The following is an 18223-nucleotide window of genomic DNA, read 5'->3' as shown; positions in this document are numbered from 1 at the left end:
GTTAATAACTATTATGATAATTGTTAGAATGCATCATCAGTGAAGTCAGATTACGTATAATCTGAACCTGAAAAATGTTTCACATGATGTCTAGCTCTTTCCTTTTAAAGATGTTCAACCCCAGTCATAGTAATCATGTAGTAAGTTTACAGGTTGATTGACAGCTCAAAGAGGTTATTAAAGCATTGTCTGTCTTAAATGTTAAGATTATAATGACAAGTACTTCATTTCTCTTATGATGGATTAATAATTTGATGAGCATAATGGGCTTTCAGGAGTGTGAGCATTTTTCCAATTACAGCGAAAACTGAGTATTTCTGTCAGGGAGACAAGCTGGATGGAGTTGTAGTTGTGCTTATGCATTGCGGAGTAGCACTGGGAGCTGCATGCGCAGCATGGACAGGGTGGAGGGAACAGACTTTCAGTAAAATATTTCATTTGTGGAATGTTGCTTGGACATATTTCTGATTGTGTCACCTCAGCTATGTCAGTGCTGTGTGTTCCGGTCCCTTGAAAGCCCCTACTCTGTGACACCCTGGTATCCCTTGAGACCTCCTCTTCCATCCAAAATCTTGGCCCTAACCTGCGCCCGCCCCAACCGCCAACCAATCCCAGTTTCCAATCTCAAAGTCCACCCCCAATCAATGAATTTCCTGCATTGCTCCCACTCCTCAGCTAAAGTGTCCATTATTTCCTCTCATGATAAAAGTCAACTTGTTTGTGACCTTTCCTCACAACTGTTCTGCACCATGCACATGAGGTTTAGTCTAAATTTGTCAGGTATGGGAACAAAACTCACAATCTTGTCCCTCCTACGAACTAAGCTTTGGCTAGCCCGTTACAGCTTGGGCCATATTGAACCTGCTAAAAATAATCTGAGGTTAGGTTGAAGCACAAAGGGTTGGCTGAAATCCTGAAAGAATGACTGAATATCACTTTCTTTTGCAGCCCATTAATGATTGACATACTATCTGCCATTGTTTCCAATATTCTTTCTTAGGCAGCGTTTCTCTACCAGTTGGAGATCAGATACCTGCAGAATCAGGTAAAGTCACTGAATGTTGGAGTCTGAAAGAAATAATTGAAAAGAATTTATTTCAGTATGATACACTTGGGAGCTGTCAGTTTCATATGAATTGAATTGAATTTACTGTCACATGTTCCGAGGCACAGTGAAAAGCTTTGTCTTGCGAGCAATACAGGCAGATCACAGAGTTAAGTAGCAGAGATAAGTAAATAATAGGTAAACAGTGGCAAAAACAAAAACAAAAACACAGGTACAGGCGAATGTTAAGAGTTTTTGAGTCCATTCAGTATTCTAACAACAGTCGGGTAGAAACTGTTGTGAAACCGGCTGGTCCGTGTGTTCAGGCATCTGTACCTTCTCCCTGATGGTAGAAATTGTAGAAAAACATTGCCAGGGTGGGATGGATCTTTGAGAATGCTGGGGGCCTTTCCTTGACAGTGGGCCTGGTAGATGGATTCTACAGATGGGAGGTTGGTCTTTGTGATTGTCCGGGCCGAGTTCACCATTCTCTGTAACCCGTCTCCAGTCTTGAATGGTACAGTTACCGTACCAGGTAGTGACACAACCAGACAGAAGGCTCTCGATGGCGCACCTATAAAAATTGGCAAGGGTATTTGCTGTCATGCCAAATCTCCTCAGCTGCTTGAGGAAGAAGAGACATTGTTGGGCCTTTGTAACCAGTGTGTCCACATAAAGAGGGAGAGAGTGGGTGTGACTCCATAAACCTCATTTACTTTCTGCTGCATGCACCACTTGTTCAGTGTATGCCACAGTCTGTAGACCATGGACTTGGCTTTTCAGCCTTCTCCGAACCAGAGAGGAATCACAAAATTGTGATGGTGCAGACGGAGGCCATTCGTCCATCGTGCCTGCACTGGCTCTTCAAATGAGCATCATTACCTAATGTGAACTACTCCTTGTGGCTAAGTAAATTAAACTAATTTCTCAGTCCAAAGGGATCGAGTGGGATGATTTTTCCATCCACTGCCTGGAGAGTAATCTGGACGAGTTGTTCGCTGATGGAGAAATTGTTCAATTTCCATGTCACTTATATCAAGGGCTTGAAATCAAGTGTTTTATACAATCTGCTTTGCCAGATTATCAGCTAAATTAGGCGAATGTTGAAATCACCTGCGTAAAGACCATGTCCTTTTATTTTTCTGTAATTTTAAATCTGGACCAAACTAGGAAAAGGGCTCTTTTTAAAATCAAAGACTCTACATTGTAAAGGTTACTAACACTTATTGTAAGCATTGTTTACACTGGTGCTTGTACAAGAATGTGAAGTTTAACTGTATTTTTATATGATCTTTAATTTTTTTATGACTAAGAATGGCAAGGCTTGATGGGACATTGATCAGAGAGGTTTCGGATATTGAATTCAAATCTCTTGCATTCTGGGGAAGCACAATGCTAGACGGAGTTCCCTAGAGCACAGAGAATTTACATTTGATCATTTCACTGCCAGGGTAGGCAAGGCATCTATGCCAACAAGCAAAAATATTCCAGCAATGAACTTGATTCAAGTGAGGGAAATGGGATCCTCTTAGATCAGAGACACTTCGACCAGAAACAAGGGCACTGGGAGAGCAGTTGCATCCTGTCTGCCTTCTACCTTGGCACCATGTCATGTACCCTATTGGTTGATTGACGGACCATAGAACATAGAACATAGAAGAATACAGCGCAGTACAGGCCCTTCGGCCTTCTATGTTGCGCCGATCAAAGCCCATCTAACCTACACTAACCCACTATCCTCCATATACCTATCCAATGCCCGCTTAAATACCCATAAAGAGGGAGAGTCCACTACTGCTACTGGCAGGGCATTCCATGAACTTACGACTCGCTGAGTGAAGAACCTACCCCTAACATCAGTCCTATATCTACCCCGCCTTAATTTAAAGCTATGCCCCCTTGTAATAGCTGACTCCATACGTGGAAAAAGGTTCTCACTGTCAACCCTATCTAACCCCCTAATCATCTTGTACACCTCTATCAAATCACCCCTAAACCTTCTTTTCTCCAAAGAAAACAACCCCAAGTGCCTCAGCCTTTCCTCATAGGATCTTCCTACCAGACCAGGCAACATCCAGGCAACATCCTGGTAAACTTCCTCTGCACCCGTTCCAGTGCCTCCACATCCTTCCTATAGTATGGCGACCAAAACTGCACCAATGCCAGGAATGACTCTATTGCTTTGTTCCCATCTCAGGGGATCATCATGCCTCAGGTTTTTGCTGGTTTTATCGCCAACATCTTCAATGGTGTCATCAATTACCTCTTGCTCTACGTGCTGACGCTGGGAGTGCCATAAGTAGTCCACTACATTTAAACATTCTCAATGTATAATTTGGTACTAGTTCTGAGAAATGAACAGTACCCTAGGATTTCTGCGAAGCCACATTTAATTTGCAGACTTTTGTTTTCCAGGGGCTGGGCTGCTGCCAATGTTGCTTCTCAGTACTGTCAGCTTCTCCTCCTGTTCGAGTACATTCGATGGAAGAAGTTGCATGTTCAGAGCTGGGGAGGTAGGTTTCAGGGAGGGTCACTCACACTTTGGGTCGTGGTGCGAAACGGATGATGTCTAATTGGAACCTCATCACACACCCTAACGGAACGTTTAATGTGTCAACAGGGAGCTAAGTAAACCAAGAAGCTCAAACAATCAACATTTTTAAAAATGATTTTCTAAGTTAATAACACCATTGTTTTCTCTGCAGGTTGGTCCACTGACTGTCTGCAGGAGTGGGGCAACTTTATACGCCTGGCCATCCCCAGCCTGCTGATGATTTGTAGCGATTGGTGGGCGTATGATATTGCAATATTCCTTGTAGGTAAATAAACAAACACATTTTTAAAAAAAATCCTCCATTGTTATAAACAGGGGAGACAGTTTCCTGAAGAAGGGCTCATGCCCGAAACGTCGATTCTCCTGTTCCTTGGATGCTGCCTGACCTGCTGCGCTTTTCCAGCAACACATTTTCAGCCCCGGTCTCCAGCATCTGCAATCCTCACCTTCTCCCAGACAGTACACTTGTCAGTCAAAAATGGGTAAAGTAAAAAAAAATACACTCAAAGGAAACAAGGAAGGCCACTCTTATCTCTTGTGACCATGAGGTTTACAGTAGTTCACAGATCAATATGCAATGATTGAGAGAGAATTTCATCTGGGATGGGACCGTAAAACAGTCGGGGGACTGTTGTAGAATCATCTTCCTCTAAGTGCTAATTGACAGCTCAGTCTGACACCTCCCCCCTACCTCCCCCCATCCCCAGAGGTCAGGGTTTTGGGCCTTTTCAAAAGCAGTGACATCTAGAGTTGCTTGTCTAAGACTGGAAAAGAATTCACTACAAAGGAACACAGTTAAAACTCACACAACACCAGATTATAGTCCAACAGGTTTATTTGGAATCACCAGCTTTCGGAGCGCTGCTTCGTCATCAGGTGGTTGTGGAGCAGAATCAAACAACACAGACTTTATAGTAACAGGATTGCAGTGACATGTAATGTAATATTGAATAAATTTCGCCATGTTGTGTGATTTTTAACTGTGTCCACCCCAGTCCAACACAGGCACCTCCGAATCACAAAATAACACAACAGTTTCACAATTACTGTTGCTTGGGATATCACCGTGCTAAATGAGACAGACTTTGAATGATCTGCCACTCAAAACAAGCCATCCCTGAGTTGTTAACAATCAAATGAATACAATAATTTAACCAGACACTAGTTAGGTTGACACCTTCCCTGTTTATTTTGTGCAGCAGATGACAGAAGACAGTAGGATCCACTTGATCCCCATATGACCTGCCGGAGTACATCAGATTCATGACTCATATCTGTGCATCATCTTTCATGACTTCTGAGTGTCTCAAAATTCTTAATTCTCATTGTAACTTACTTTTTAGGTTGCTCCCTCCTCCGCCCCCATTTCCTATTACTTAAACCTCCTACAGCCCTATGAGCCTTAGTTATCTCTACACTCATCCTTATCTGATCTGTGTTCCACATATGAATTGCCTTCAGTTTACTTGCACCAAGATTTGTAATTCCCTCTTTAAACCTCTCCCTCACTCTTCCCCCTTCAAGTTGCCTTTAAGAATGTCTTCTTTCCCCATGTTTTCAGTTTTCTGTGCTGAAATTGTTCACAGCATCAATTTTAATGGCATTTATCTTGTTAAGATCTTGAGATAATTCACAATGAAAAATTAGCTCTTTTAAAATTTACATCATTTTTGTTTAAACTTAGCAGCCACAGTAGGATAGGAAACATCAAACCAATTCCTTGCACACTTGGTTGCTATTCAAAACTTTATTTGAGTGCACAACGACCTTTGAGTCAAAAAGACACATCATATTGATGGAATGGACGTTTAAGAGTCTTGTTCAGTTCCAATTACCATCAGTACAAAGAAGGAATTGAGACTTGGCATATGTTGTGAAGAGTTGTGTTTGTGTAGTTTGGCATTTTCAATTCTATTTTGTTGTGCACCACTTTGCCAATTGTTATATTTGAATAAACATGAACAGAGAAGAGCTTTGGAGTTCTGGGTTCTTCACTACTGTATTGAGGGATGGAAAGAATTGGCAGGGAAAGTTTGGAAAATAGGGTGAAGAACTACCAGTATGAGATTTTTAATTGTCTTAATTTTAAGCGAACTCATCACCCCATTGTCAATTTTGCAGGTTATGATTGGATTATAGTGGAAAAAGCAATCACAAGCAAGGTGGGACTAATGGCCTTCAGTCTGTGGTGTAACATTAGACAATGGACGATAGACAATAGGTGCAGGAGTAGGCCATTCTGCCCTTTGAGCCTGCACCACCATTCATTATGATCATGGCTGATCATCCTCAATCAGTATCCTGTTCCTGCCTTTTCTCCATAACCCTTGATTCCACTATTCTTGAGAGCTCTATCCAACTCTTTCTTAAACGAATCCAGAGACTGGGCCTCCACTGCCTTCTGGGGCAGAGCATTCCACACACCCACCACTCTCTGGGTGAAGAGGTTTCTCCTCATCTCTGTCCTAAATGGCCTACCCCTTATTTTAAAGCTGTGTCCTCTGGTTCGGGACTCACCCATCAGCGGAAACTTGTTTCCTTCCTCCAGAGTGTCCAATCCTTTAATAATCTTATATGTCTCAATCAGATCCCCTCTCAGTCTTCTAAACTCAAGGGTATACAAGCTCAGTTGCTCCAATCTTTCAACAAAAGATAGTCCTGCCATTCCAGGAATTGACCTCGTGAACCTACGCTGCACTCCCTCAATAACATTCTCTGACTCTCTGCTCTCTTGATCCCTGCCAATAGTCCTGCTCTGTAGCACAGCCCAGATGATGATCATGTTTTAATTGAAGCTAATCCTGAATAAACTACGTTTTTATTCTAGAGCCAGTAGCAAAGAGTGAGCATTGATTCTATGCTTTGAGCTGTTGATCTAATGTGGATTGTCACAAAAAATAACAATTTGGAGATCAAACACTACAGAGGAAATAGAGAATGCACGTGGAAACATTATATGGACTCTGATTTGTAGAGGTGTAGCTATGGAGAATGCACCAGTCTCCCTGACAAGACGTCTACCAATCAGACTCCACTTAAAACCAATTAACACCCTCTTTCGTGCAGTATAAATGGTTGTTACACTTGAGATTTGGCATTCTTGCAATAGTGTCCTGATGAATCTAAGACGCAAAGCTTTGATAGCATTTCTGGTTCTCAGCAACGATCAAGTGCCATAGCATACAAAAACTATATTTTCATCTATTCATACGAAATTGCTTCAGTCAAGGTTAATCTCATATTTGTTGCTTTCCACAGGTATAGCCCAGACCATTACTTTACAGATAATGATGGTGATATATAAGGTAAGCATTAGAATTCTGCACATGTACAGTATTTATATACCTAAGGCATTATGGACTGAACAATAGCTAACTTAACACTGCAAGGAAACCTTTTCCTCTTTTCACTGCACACACAGAAAGGGAATATTGAATTCTGTACAATCTGATCCATTACAGTTAAACTCACACTTAAGCTGATAATCACACTGCACCTTCAATAGTACCTCTAATCACCACCATATTATTTGTTAAGTTGATAACTGTGCACATAAAGAAGAATTACAAAAAGGGAATCATAGAAGCAGGCCTGTTACAACAGGTGATACTAGGTCATGGGCCCGTCTTCTTTAACCACTTTTGATCAGTCTCTACATATATGCTATAAATGTTTGTATACTTTTGCATGTAGTTACCATATTTCAATTAAACTGACTGAATCAAATCAAAAATGAGGATAATTCCAAGGTTTTCATCAGTGAAAGAGAGTGGAATTTCATTAGCTATTACCTTAAAAAAAACTTTGAGTTGAATTCTAAAAAGAGTTTCTGAAGTGGAAACATTAACTCTGTTTCTCTCTTCACAGATGCTTCCAGACGTGCTAAGTTTCTCCAGCATTCTCTGTTTTCATTTCTGATTTCCACGGCTGCTGCATTTTGCTTTCCATCCAGTGTTTGCTTTTCTTGTTTCATCTTCCAAGACCGTTCTGAAATGAAAATTTGCTAAGTTGGTGTAAGAGCACGTGACAAAATGTTTGGTCAAAAAATTATAGGTGTATGGGAGCATGGTGAAGGAGAAAGGAGGTGAGAAAAGGAGATGTTTAGGTCAGTGAACTCTCAGGTTTAACAGCTACACAACCAGTGTTTCTCTTGCCCAGTGGTGGAAACTGGGCAAGAGAAACAAGCCAGAATTGGAGGTGGATAGATATCTTAGAGGGTGTTAGAAATGGAAGAGGCTACAGAGATGCGGACGAACAATGTTGCAAAGGGATTGTATTCAGTATCAGAAGCTTGTTGGTACATATGGAAGAGGCAAAGAAGGGAATCACAATAATTCAGAACAGAAACTCTGATTGATTTTATTTCTTCAAGAATCCCAAGGGGTGATGAACAGGTTGGGGATGGGGCTGGGTTAGTTGAGAGAATGTGAGGACTGCAGACGCTGGAGATCAGAGTCGAGTGTGTGGTGCTGGAAAAGCGCAGCAGGTCAGGCAGCATCCAAAGAGCAGGAGAATTGACATTTCGGACAAAAGCCCTTCATCAGGAATCATTGTGCTTTTCCAGCACCGCACACTTGACTGGGTTAGTTGGGATCAAGGAGGGATTCTCAACTTCCTGATCATTTTGGACATATATCCACCATAGGTACACTGATGGATCCATTACTTTAAGTTACAAAACAAATCAGGGTTAAATTTAGAGGATATCATTATTGAGCTGGAGAGGATTCAGAAGAGATTTACCAGGATGCTGCTGGAACTGGATGGTTTGGGTCATAAGGAGAGGCTGGATAGACTGGGACTTTTTTCACTGGAGTGTAGGAGGTTGAGGGGTGACCTTATAGAGGTTTATAAGATCATGAGAGGTGTAGATGCAGTGAATGGCAGGTGTCTTTTCCCCAGGGTGGGGGTTATCAAGACGAGAGGGCATATTTATAACGTGAGAGGGGAAAGATTTTAAAAAGACATGAGCCACAGTTTGTTTAAACAGAGAGTGGTTCATGTGTGGAATGAACTTCCAGAGGAAGTGGCGGATGCACGTTTCAACGTTTAAAAGACATTTGGACAGGTACATGAATAAGAAAGATTTGAAAGGATATGGGCCAAGTATAGGCAGGTGGGACTTGTTTAGTTTGGGATTAGGGATGGCGTGGACTGGTTAGACCGTTTCTGTGCTGCATGGCTCCATGATTCTAATAAGATAAAGGTAATTGTTTATGCTGTTCCTCCTACAGATTCCTCTGGGATACAGTATGGTTACAACTGTTTCTGTGGGGAATGCGCTTGGTGCTGGTAATCCACAGCAGGCTGTCAACTCTGCTAAAGTTGCTATATGTTGCATTGGTGAGTCCAATTGTTTAAACAGATTGACTAAAGTTAGTTATTCAAACAATGTAATCCTTACAATTAATGTTTCCTCCTTGGAGTGGGGGGGGGGGGGGGTTCGGCTCTTCACTGACATACAGCTGCTTGGATATTAGCATCCTTCACAACCTTCTCCATTTGACCATGCTTTATTTAGGAAATATTATTTTTGACAGGCTGTTTGACTGCAGGAGTCATCACAACTGAGCTTGATTCTGTCCGTGTTTTGATTCTGTCCATACCTGGTATTTAATGTAAGACATTTCCCCTTGGCTTTTCAAAAGCGAAGTGCTTGGGGTGTGTTGATCCCAGACATGCCTTGACTTTCCTCTTGCTATTTGTCCGGAGCAGATGTTGGTGATTGATTTCCTTTCTGCAGTTCCCTGTGGAATCCACATCCCCAGTGATGTTTGGCAGGAATTCCAGATTCTGACTCGGTGACAATAATGAAACGATGATATCTGTTCACAGCAGGAGCATGTATGAACTGAATGGCTAGTCAGTAATCATGATGCTTTTCTCTGTTCTGATCAACCTGTTCAGATATGTTATGACAAATCTCCATGTCCTGGGACTTAAACCCAGACCTTTTGGTCCAGAGGTAGGCATACGATCACCGTTCCAGTCTCCTAATTGAGGCTTCATCGAAAAGTCCAGAGTTACCTCCATTTTGAGGCACCGTCAGAGTTGCTTACCTGTTCCAAAGTGCCGACCTCATGTTGGAGCTGCTGAAGGTTCTGCCCTGCCAGCCCTCGGACCATGTCCGCAGATAAGACAGTGAGCTTGGCAGTGATCAGTGTGGAGCAGTGTCTGGGGAAAGTGCAATGCTGGTCTTGATGCTGGCCAGTACAGGCTCCAGGTCTCATCACCAGGGTTCTGAATCAACTGCAAGATCAGACCCTGTTCCTCTCTGCACCGAGGCTGCCTGACCTCCTGTCTTTATTTTATCGTCGACGGGTAGGATGATCCCACATTTGGTACCTGATCTGTGCTGAGTTAGCTGAGATTCCCAGCAATGTTCTAGGGTTGACCTCAAGCAGCTGCAATTACAGAAGGGAAAATTGGTCAAGGGACCAGCTCAGTTGGACAGAATAGACAATTAGGACATAGAAACATACAAACCAGGAGCAGGAGGAGGCCATTCAGCCCTTCAAGCTTGCTCTGTCATTCCATATGATCATGGCTGACCATCCAACTCAGTTCCCATTTCTCTCTTTCTCCCCATATCCTTTAGCCCAGAGAGAACAAATAGACCTTCACGAGAGTCAGATAGGTTGATGCTCACTGGCTAAGATGGACAGGGGAGAAATCCCTGTATTAATTTAGAGGTAAGATGTGGGAAGGGATAGGATCCAGTCAGGGAGTCTACATCCAGCAAGCAGAGTAGAGATAGGAGGTCGCGTGTTGGAAAAAAATGAAGATAAGTGGAAATAGTGAACTGCAATTTCCAATGTTTTAAAAAATTAGGTGCTTCAACTAGACTACTTGATGAGGATTTCTCACCTTTGCTCTTGTCACAGGGTGCATCACCTTAGCACTGGGCCTGATCCTTACAGCAACCAAGGATATGATTGGCTATGTCTTCATCAATGACACGTTAGTAAAACAAAGTGACTTTTCCAAGTTAAAAATGAATAAATGCTCCTTTGCGAGATAGATTTGGAATCACGTGAAAGCTCTCTGTTATCCCTCTTTTCATTTTGCAGAGAAATGGTTCACTTAGTTGCAGATGTAGTTCCCTTAATTGCTGCCCATCAGCTGCTTAATGCTGTGGTGGTAAGTATTTCTGTGGTCTTAGACATTTTAAATCTGATATCTTTGTTACTACTTGTTAGTTTTAAATGCTATCACTATTATTTAAAATTAATTATCAATAAATCTTACTCACATCTATTGGGTTATCTGCGTCAAAGGCCACTCTTCCAGTTTCCATAGCTACAGGTGAGTTTCTGTCTTTTATAGAACTTTACAGAAAATAAAAAATTGTGAACAAGCTGTTGGGATGGAATTGGTCAACTTAACCACCATCATCTCTTACCTTGGAAGTATGGTGGGCATGGACAGATCTTTTGCTGAAAATGTGTTGCTGGAAAAGCGCAGCAGGTCAGGCAGCATCCAAGGAGCAGGAGAATCGACGTTTCGGGCATGAGCCCTTCTTCAGGAATGGACAGATCTTTTCTCTGGGTTGGGGGAGTCCAGAACTAGAGGGTGTAGGTTTAGTGTGAGAGGGGGAAGAAATAAAAGGGACCTAAGGGACAATGTTTTTCCCACAGAGGATGGTATGTATATGGAACGAGCTGCCTGAGGAAGTGATGGAGACTGGCACAATTACAACAGTTAAAAGGCATCTGGATGGGCATATGAATAGGAAGGGTTTAGAGGGATATGGGCCAAGTGCTGGCAAATGGGACTAGATTAGGTTAGAATGTCTGGTCGGCAAGTTGGACCAAAGGGTCTATTTCTGTGGTGTACATCTCTATGAGTGTATATTAACTCTCTGTTTAAGATTCAACCTGCTTTTATTTTTAATTGGCTTTCTCTTTCCTTTCAGATTTTATCTTGACTCCAGACTGTGACACCTCAAGGCTCTTCAGGCCAGGAGACTGCTCTGGAATCATCTCAAGACCGAAGGCCACGCTGAGGCCACGCCAGACTGCCAAGAGACTGCCACGCGTTGCAGCGTCTATCCTGCTGTTGGTTGGCAGGATGTTTGCGGAGGCTTCACTGGTGATATTTCTCAACTCTCTGCTGCATGTCTCTGTTGTCCACATCTCTGGTGCAAGGTTTGAAGACGAGCCATGCCAGACTCTAAATGCTAACTTTATTTCTCATTCCTCACTTGCTGAGTTTCTCCAGCATTCTGTGTGTTTGCCTCCAGTACATGCACTGCTATCCTGTAGACCATGGGTTTGGTGATGGGTTTTGAGGTCTTTGTCATTAAACACTGTGTTCCTCAGTCAGCTGAAGACTGTATTGGCCAATGGTGAATTTCATTGTCCATAGCTGCCTTAATCAAGAGAAAGCTCCAAATGCGATGGAAATTGATCGACATTGTCCAGCAGCTTCTGTGAATCTTAATAGTTGGAGGACAGTGTTGTGTGATGGGAAATGTCTGCAGACAGCCTTTTGCTTTCAAATGTTTGACCTATGTATCCCCCGTCCTCTCTCTTTCTGTGCAGGTTGGATGCTACAATTATCTCTCCTCCACACAGAACTTCCACGTCTTTTTGGAACAAGAAGGTTTTAATTCTGTTTCTGATTTTCAAGAGCTCTACTGTTCTTGTTTCAAATGACCCCATGTTATCTTAATGTACAAGATGCCTCTGTGAATGCATTGATGTTAGTTTGGATGTCAGTCTCTTGAGTGTGTGCATAGACCAACTCACCCACACAATGGGTCTATGGTGGATCTGCTGGTGAAGATCACAGCTTGCACGCCATCATGTACCAAGTGGAGGATGGTGATGAACAGGCAGCTACATTTCAGAAGGACAGTCCTAAGTCCCTCCTAGTTGATCGAGTCGAAGACCTGTACGAGATCAAAAAATGTCATTACTGGAGATTGTTTCTGCTCTCTATTCTTGTTGAAGACTGAGGCACAGTTGAGGAGATCCTTAAAGTGCTCTTTCCATTGAGCGCTAACTGACTTTCCGTCCTTGATGAGTGCCCCTTCATTTTTAGCTCAGTCAGGTAGGTCCTTGGGGAATTGGGTGACACTTGTATTAAAGAATTTGCATATATTGTTGGCAAGTTCTTAGTTTTCCTGTACTCTTTCTACCCAGGACCTGCTCTTTAGGTCATATGTTCTTTTACTAGACCTCGGCCTGTCGACTTCTTCTCTTTCCCTCTAGATCTGGTGCTGTTTCCAGATCAGGAAGGCCTCACCCTTGTGGCTTAGTGCTCCTGGACCTCCTAGTAATTCTCACCAAACTGGATTCTTTGGGTTCTCTACCGGGAATAACAGTACTGCTGAGTCAGCAATTTGACACGGCTGTGTCAAGATTTACAAAAAAAAAGATGATTGAACCTCAAACCACTGCATTGTGGGAGTGCAAGTGCCCAGTAGGTCACTTGTTACAGAGGGCACTGAGTCCATCCTTCACCCGGTGTCCAGTGTAAGTGAACACCAGTCAGCAGCAATATTAAAGAGTCACTCATTCAAAAAACCTTTGATCGAAGTTCTGAGAATCAAAGTAATTAACTGCTGATGATTTATATACAGAAATCTTGCCAAAGCATCAATTCAATGCTCACACCTTTTACGTCCACCCAGAGGGTCGAGCTCCTGTCTGAGATACAGGTTTCCGGGTCTCAGCATCCTCCATTACCTTCCCAAATTGGTCCTTCTTTGTTTATGAGCCAGGACAGTAATTGGTGTGAGCTATTTGACTGCAGGATTTATCATAGCTGAGCCCAATTCTGTCCTAGCCTCATGTCTACACACTAGACATTTCCACGAAGGATTTAAACCAGTCTCCTAGTTCCAGGATTGTAATATCACAATCGATGTTGCATTTCATCCTCCTAGGAAAGTGTTGGGGCTACCACAGCAGTGGCACCCTTCCACAATGGTGTTCAACAGGAAACGTAGGATTCTGACCCCGGTAAACATGACAACAATCCTTGTACAGTACTATGTCAAAATCCCTTTCTCTAACACCTAAATTAGTTTAAGGTAGCTATAACTTTAACTGTGTGTATGTGTTTGGGTCTGTGTGTGTGTTTGTGTCTGTGTATGTGTTTGGGTCTGTGTGTGTGTTTGTGTCTGTGTGTGTGTCTGTGTCTGTGTGTGTATGTGTTTGTGTATGTGTCTGTGTGTGTGTGTGTCTCTGTGTGTGTATGTGTGTGTGTGTGTATGTGTCTGTGTGTGTGTGTCTCTGTGTGTGTGTGTGTCTGTGTCTGTGTGTCTGTGTCTGTGTGTCTGTGTCTGTGTGTCTGTGTCTGTGTGTCTGTGTCTGTGTGTCTGTGTCTGTGTGTCTGTGTCTGTGTGAGTGTGTCTGTGTGAGTGTGTCTGTGTGAGTGTGTCTGTGTGAGTGTGTCTGTGTGAGTGTGTCTGTGTGAGTGTGTCTGTGTGAGTGTGTATGTGTGAGTGTGTGTGTCTCTGTCTGTATGTGTCTGTGTGTGTGTATGTGTATGTGTGTCTGTGTCTGTTTGTGTGTATGTGGATCTGTGTCTGTGTCTGTGTGCATGTATGTGTTTGTGTGTGTCTGTGTCTGTGTATGTGTGCGTGTGTGTCTGTATGTTTGTCTGTATGTGTCTGTGTCTGTGTGTCTGTATGTATGTGTGTGTGTCTGTGTCTGTTTGTGTGTATGTGGATCTGTGTCTGTGTCTGTGTGTATGTATGTGTCTGTGTGTGTCTGTGTCTGTGTGTATGTATGTGTCTGTGTGTGTCTATGTCTGTGTCTGTGTATGTGTGCGTGTGTGTCTTTCTGTTTGTCTGTATGTGTGTCTGTGTCTGTTTGTGTGTGTGTGTGGATCTGTGTCTGTGTGTATGTGTGTGTCTGTGTCTGTGTCTCTGTGTGTGTCTGTGTGTGTGTGTCTGTGCCTGTATGTGTGTCTGTGTCTGTGTGTCTGTGTGTCTTTGTGTGTGTGTCTGTGTATGTATGTGTGTCTGTGTGTGTATGTGCGTCTGTGTGTGTGTGTCCATGGAAGGACATTGCAGAACTGCCTAAAACAAATTGAAAAAAAGAATTCTCTCTAAACTATGGGTATATTCCTTAAGCTTAAAATAAACCTCCAGAAATTTCTAACACTAACCTTGAGTATGATTGTGCACCTTACTGGGTCACTAAAGCCTAAAATAAACATAAACCCATTTAGCTGCCAAGATAGACCTCACAAAGAAACTATAAATTTTAAGACAAGTTGGAGGAACAGTATCAGTTAGAACCCTCACTGATTTTCGAAATATTTATTTTTATTCTTTTATCAATTTTGGTTTGGAACTGTCAATTGGGAATTGTGAGTGAAGGATGACCTTTGAACGTTGTGAACAACTTGTGGTTAAAGGAAAAGGACAGACCAAACAAGTTTCTGTTTGTTTGTGAGGCCAGGCCTGGAGGTTAATTGCAGACTGATGGTTGATCAAAAGGATTCTTACAGATGAAGCAACCTGGAAATAGCATTGTGTTTAAACAGACAGAGAAGTTGGCTGTTAATGAGGCTAGTACCTGGGAACTGGTTCTGGCAAGTCTGGAAGAGATTCTATGTTCAAGCAGATAGCAGATATTGAATGGTAATTGGGGGCTCATAAAAACAATGTTTAGTGTATCTGGGTGAAAGCAGAGTTGGCGTTGTGTATGGGTTGTGTTTTCTGGAGGAGATGCTGACAGCACAACAGGAAGATTTCAGAGCTCCATGCCTAACCTCCCACATCAACCTTTAAAAGCCTGAAGATTTGAAAGCTGAGTTAGAAGTGTTACTACCTTTACCTGAGTAACCTGAGAAGGTGACACTGATTCACAGTTCAAGGAAGGCAACCAAGGAGTGTGCATCTGTGACTGTGAAACAATGTAACTTGAACGCCATTTAAGCAATCTGATCAGTTTTGTGGTATTCTTTTATTTGTCCCTAAGCAGTGTGTGCTTATCTATCTGCCTTTTATATGATTAGAATCTGAAAACAAATGTTTGGGTTCAAAGCCTACACATTAATCAGATTACCTTGTTGTTTTAATTTTTCTCTGTTAAAGTTGTTGCATATTTAATAAGTTGCTAAGTCTTTTGTCTGAGATATAATACCAGTGTTTGGAATTAATTATTCATGGAGTCTGGGACTGGCTATTAAGAAGTGACTGTGTGGAGTTTGCACGTTCTCCCCGTGTCTGCGTGGGTTTCCTCCGGGTGCTCCGGTTTCCTCCCACAGTCCAAAGATGTGCCGGTCAGGTGAATTGGCCATGCTAAATTGCCCGTAGTGTTAGGTAAGGGGTAGATGTAGATGTAGGGGTATGGGTGGGTTACGCTTCGGCGGGGCGGTGTGGACTTGTTGGGCCGAAGGGCCTGTTTCCACACTGTAAGTAATCTAAAAAAGTCTTGTTAGGAACCATTAAAGTAACTATTCGGGGTCATTGATGGTTTAACCTAATTGTGTTGTAAATACAGATGTAGAAAGACTGATTTGGTTCAGCTCCTATCTCTGTGTCACAACATCTTGTGACCCGTAGAAACCTGGACTTGACATTGTCCACAATAATTTTAGACTATAGCTGCCATAATGTTTTATTTGTTGGAATTCTGATTTTGCTTATAGCACTGGTGTGGTGTTGCTGATTAGAGCTGCAGTCAGCAATCTGAATGTTTTCATGTTCTATTACCTTTGCCTTTCAATTTTCTCCTCTTTGTTAATTAATCACTCCTGTCTCCAACCCTGACACAGAAATTCCCTTTCCTTCCATCCTCACAGTTTCCTTTTCCGGACTGTATTTCTTCAGCTTTCAAACTTGTTCCATCCTTATTCTTTGTCAGTCCCAATGAATTGTCGCCAATCTGAAACATTGATTTTCTTTCTCCCTCCACAGTTGCTGCCTGGTTTGCTTAGCTTTCCTGACGTTTTGGTTTTTAATAATATTTTATGCAGTGATTGGAGCCAGGTGGAACTCATTGACTATGTGATCCTTGATTGGGGTTGTTAACCTGAGCCAATCAGGGAGCCCCGTACAAACAGGAGATTCCTGATCTCCTCAGTTCGGGGACTGTCTCTGAGCTGATTGGCCACAGCCAGTGTACTGTGCATGTGTAAATAAAGGGTGACTTGGTGACAGGATTACCTGTACACAGAATGCTCAATGCCTGATCCTTGCCAAGTTAGCTGGTCTCAGATTAGATTTTGTTGAAACCCAACAACCTGGATTAACGAGGGCTGGGGAGGGGAGATCAGTCACTGTTACTGTTCCAGGGTGTGAGGTTGACAAGGGGAATGAGAGCAAATCAAATGACATTACCTCCTACCGCAGTCAAATGGTTGAAGGAAGAAGTTTGAACATAAAGCTTGAGGTACAATAGTCCGCCTTACTTGGTCGCAAAACCTTAGAACAAATAAAAACCCATTAGAGCAAGTTCAGGAGAGGAATGGGCAGTGTAAGGTATCCACCAAACCGAATGCAGATAGAGAGGTTACACCAGGAAAAGTAGAGGGGAGATGGAGAGGTTCGAAATGAGAAAAAGGCAGAAATGGTGACTGGCAAATTTCTTCTAAAACATTATCGGGAGTTTCGAATAGATTTTACTAACGAGACTTCTTTTTCCCCACAGCGTGTATCGCCTTGATAAATTCGATGATACTTGGAGCAATAAGGACAGTGGTGGGTCATGTCTTCACCAGTGACAAGTCAGTAAAAACAAACCTTCAAACCTAAACATTCATCAACACATATTCACCAACTCGTGTGAATGCTCTTTGCCATCCCTCTTTTCATTTTCCAGAGAAATTGTTCAGCTGGTTGCAGAAGTGATTCCACTATCTGCTACGTTTCATCTGTTTGATTCTATCTCGGTGAGTATTTCAGGGTCTCAATGGTATAACCAAAGAGGGGAGTGGTGTGAATTGATTGGGGTTTTTCAGATTACCAACATATTGAATCAGGTATGTTTATGGAATACTTTCCTCTGGGCGGGGCCAAAACTCCGAGCCATGAATAGAAGATGGTCACCAATAACTCCAATAGGGGATTCGGGAGAAATCACTTCAGCTGGAGGGCTGGTAACAATGTGGAACCTACTACCACATGGTGCTGTTGAGTTGAACAATTTCTCCTTAATTTAGAGGGAAAATAAGGAGAATTAGGGAGAAAACTCTCCGCTGGCTGGAGTCATACCTAGCACAAAGGAAACACAGATGCTTCCCTCCTATAGAAACCACAGCACAGTTGACATAACCACTGTGATTATGTTCTGTGTGTCTATTTTGCAGGGTGTATGTGCTGGAGTGTTAAGAGGAGCTGGAAAACAAAAACTAGGAGCTATCGGCAATCTGATTGGCTACTATCTAATTGGGTTTCCCATTGGAGTCTCTCTGATGTTTGCTGGAAAACTTGGTGTGTTTGGTACAAATTTCATTTGATTTTCCCCTTTGTTCTTTGCCAGAAATGATCATATTCTGCCCACTCTCAGTTAAGTACTGAGGATATCATTCCATTTTGGGATCACTGGAAGGACAATGACATTGGGTAGATGTTCCCCCACTGGGGTGCCACGTGAGTCTAAAACCACATCAGTTTTTTTCCAAAATTGTCAATAACTCACAGTCATCAGCAAATTTTTAAT

General features: G+C 42.5%; 1 long non-coding RNA gene across 1 annotated transcript; it reads right to left on the bottom strand.

Moving 5' to 3' along the window:
• Positions 1-7286: 7286 nt before the first annotated feature.
• Positions 7287-16968, bottom strand: LOC140491573 (uncharacterized). The gene is made up of 3 exons (XR_011963339.1): positions 16903-16968; positions 12350-12492; positions 7287-7586 (listed from the first exon to the last, which is right to left on the bottom strand). It is a non-coding gene; the product is annotated as an uncharacterized lncRNA (long non-coding RNA).
• Between the last annotated feature and the right edge of the window lie 1255 nt (positions 16969-18223).

Source organism: Chiloscyllium punctatum, chromosome 19 (genome assembly GCF_047496795.1).
Source record: "Chiloscyllium punctatum isolate Juve2018m chromosome 19, sChiPun1.3, whole genome shotgun sequence".
Lineage (NCBI taxonomy): Eukaryota > Metazoa > Chordata > Chondrichthyes > Orectolobiformes > Hemiscylliidae > Chiloscyllium > Chiloscyllium punctatum.
Note: the sequence above shows the minus strand (reverse complement) of the source record. Positions and strands in the feature narration are given on the sequence as shown.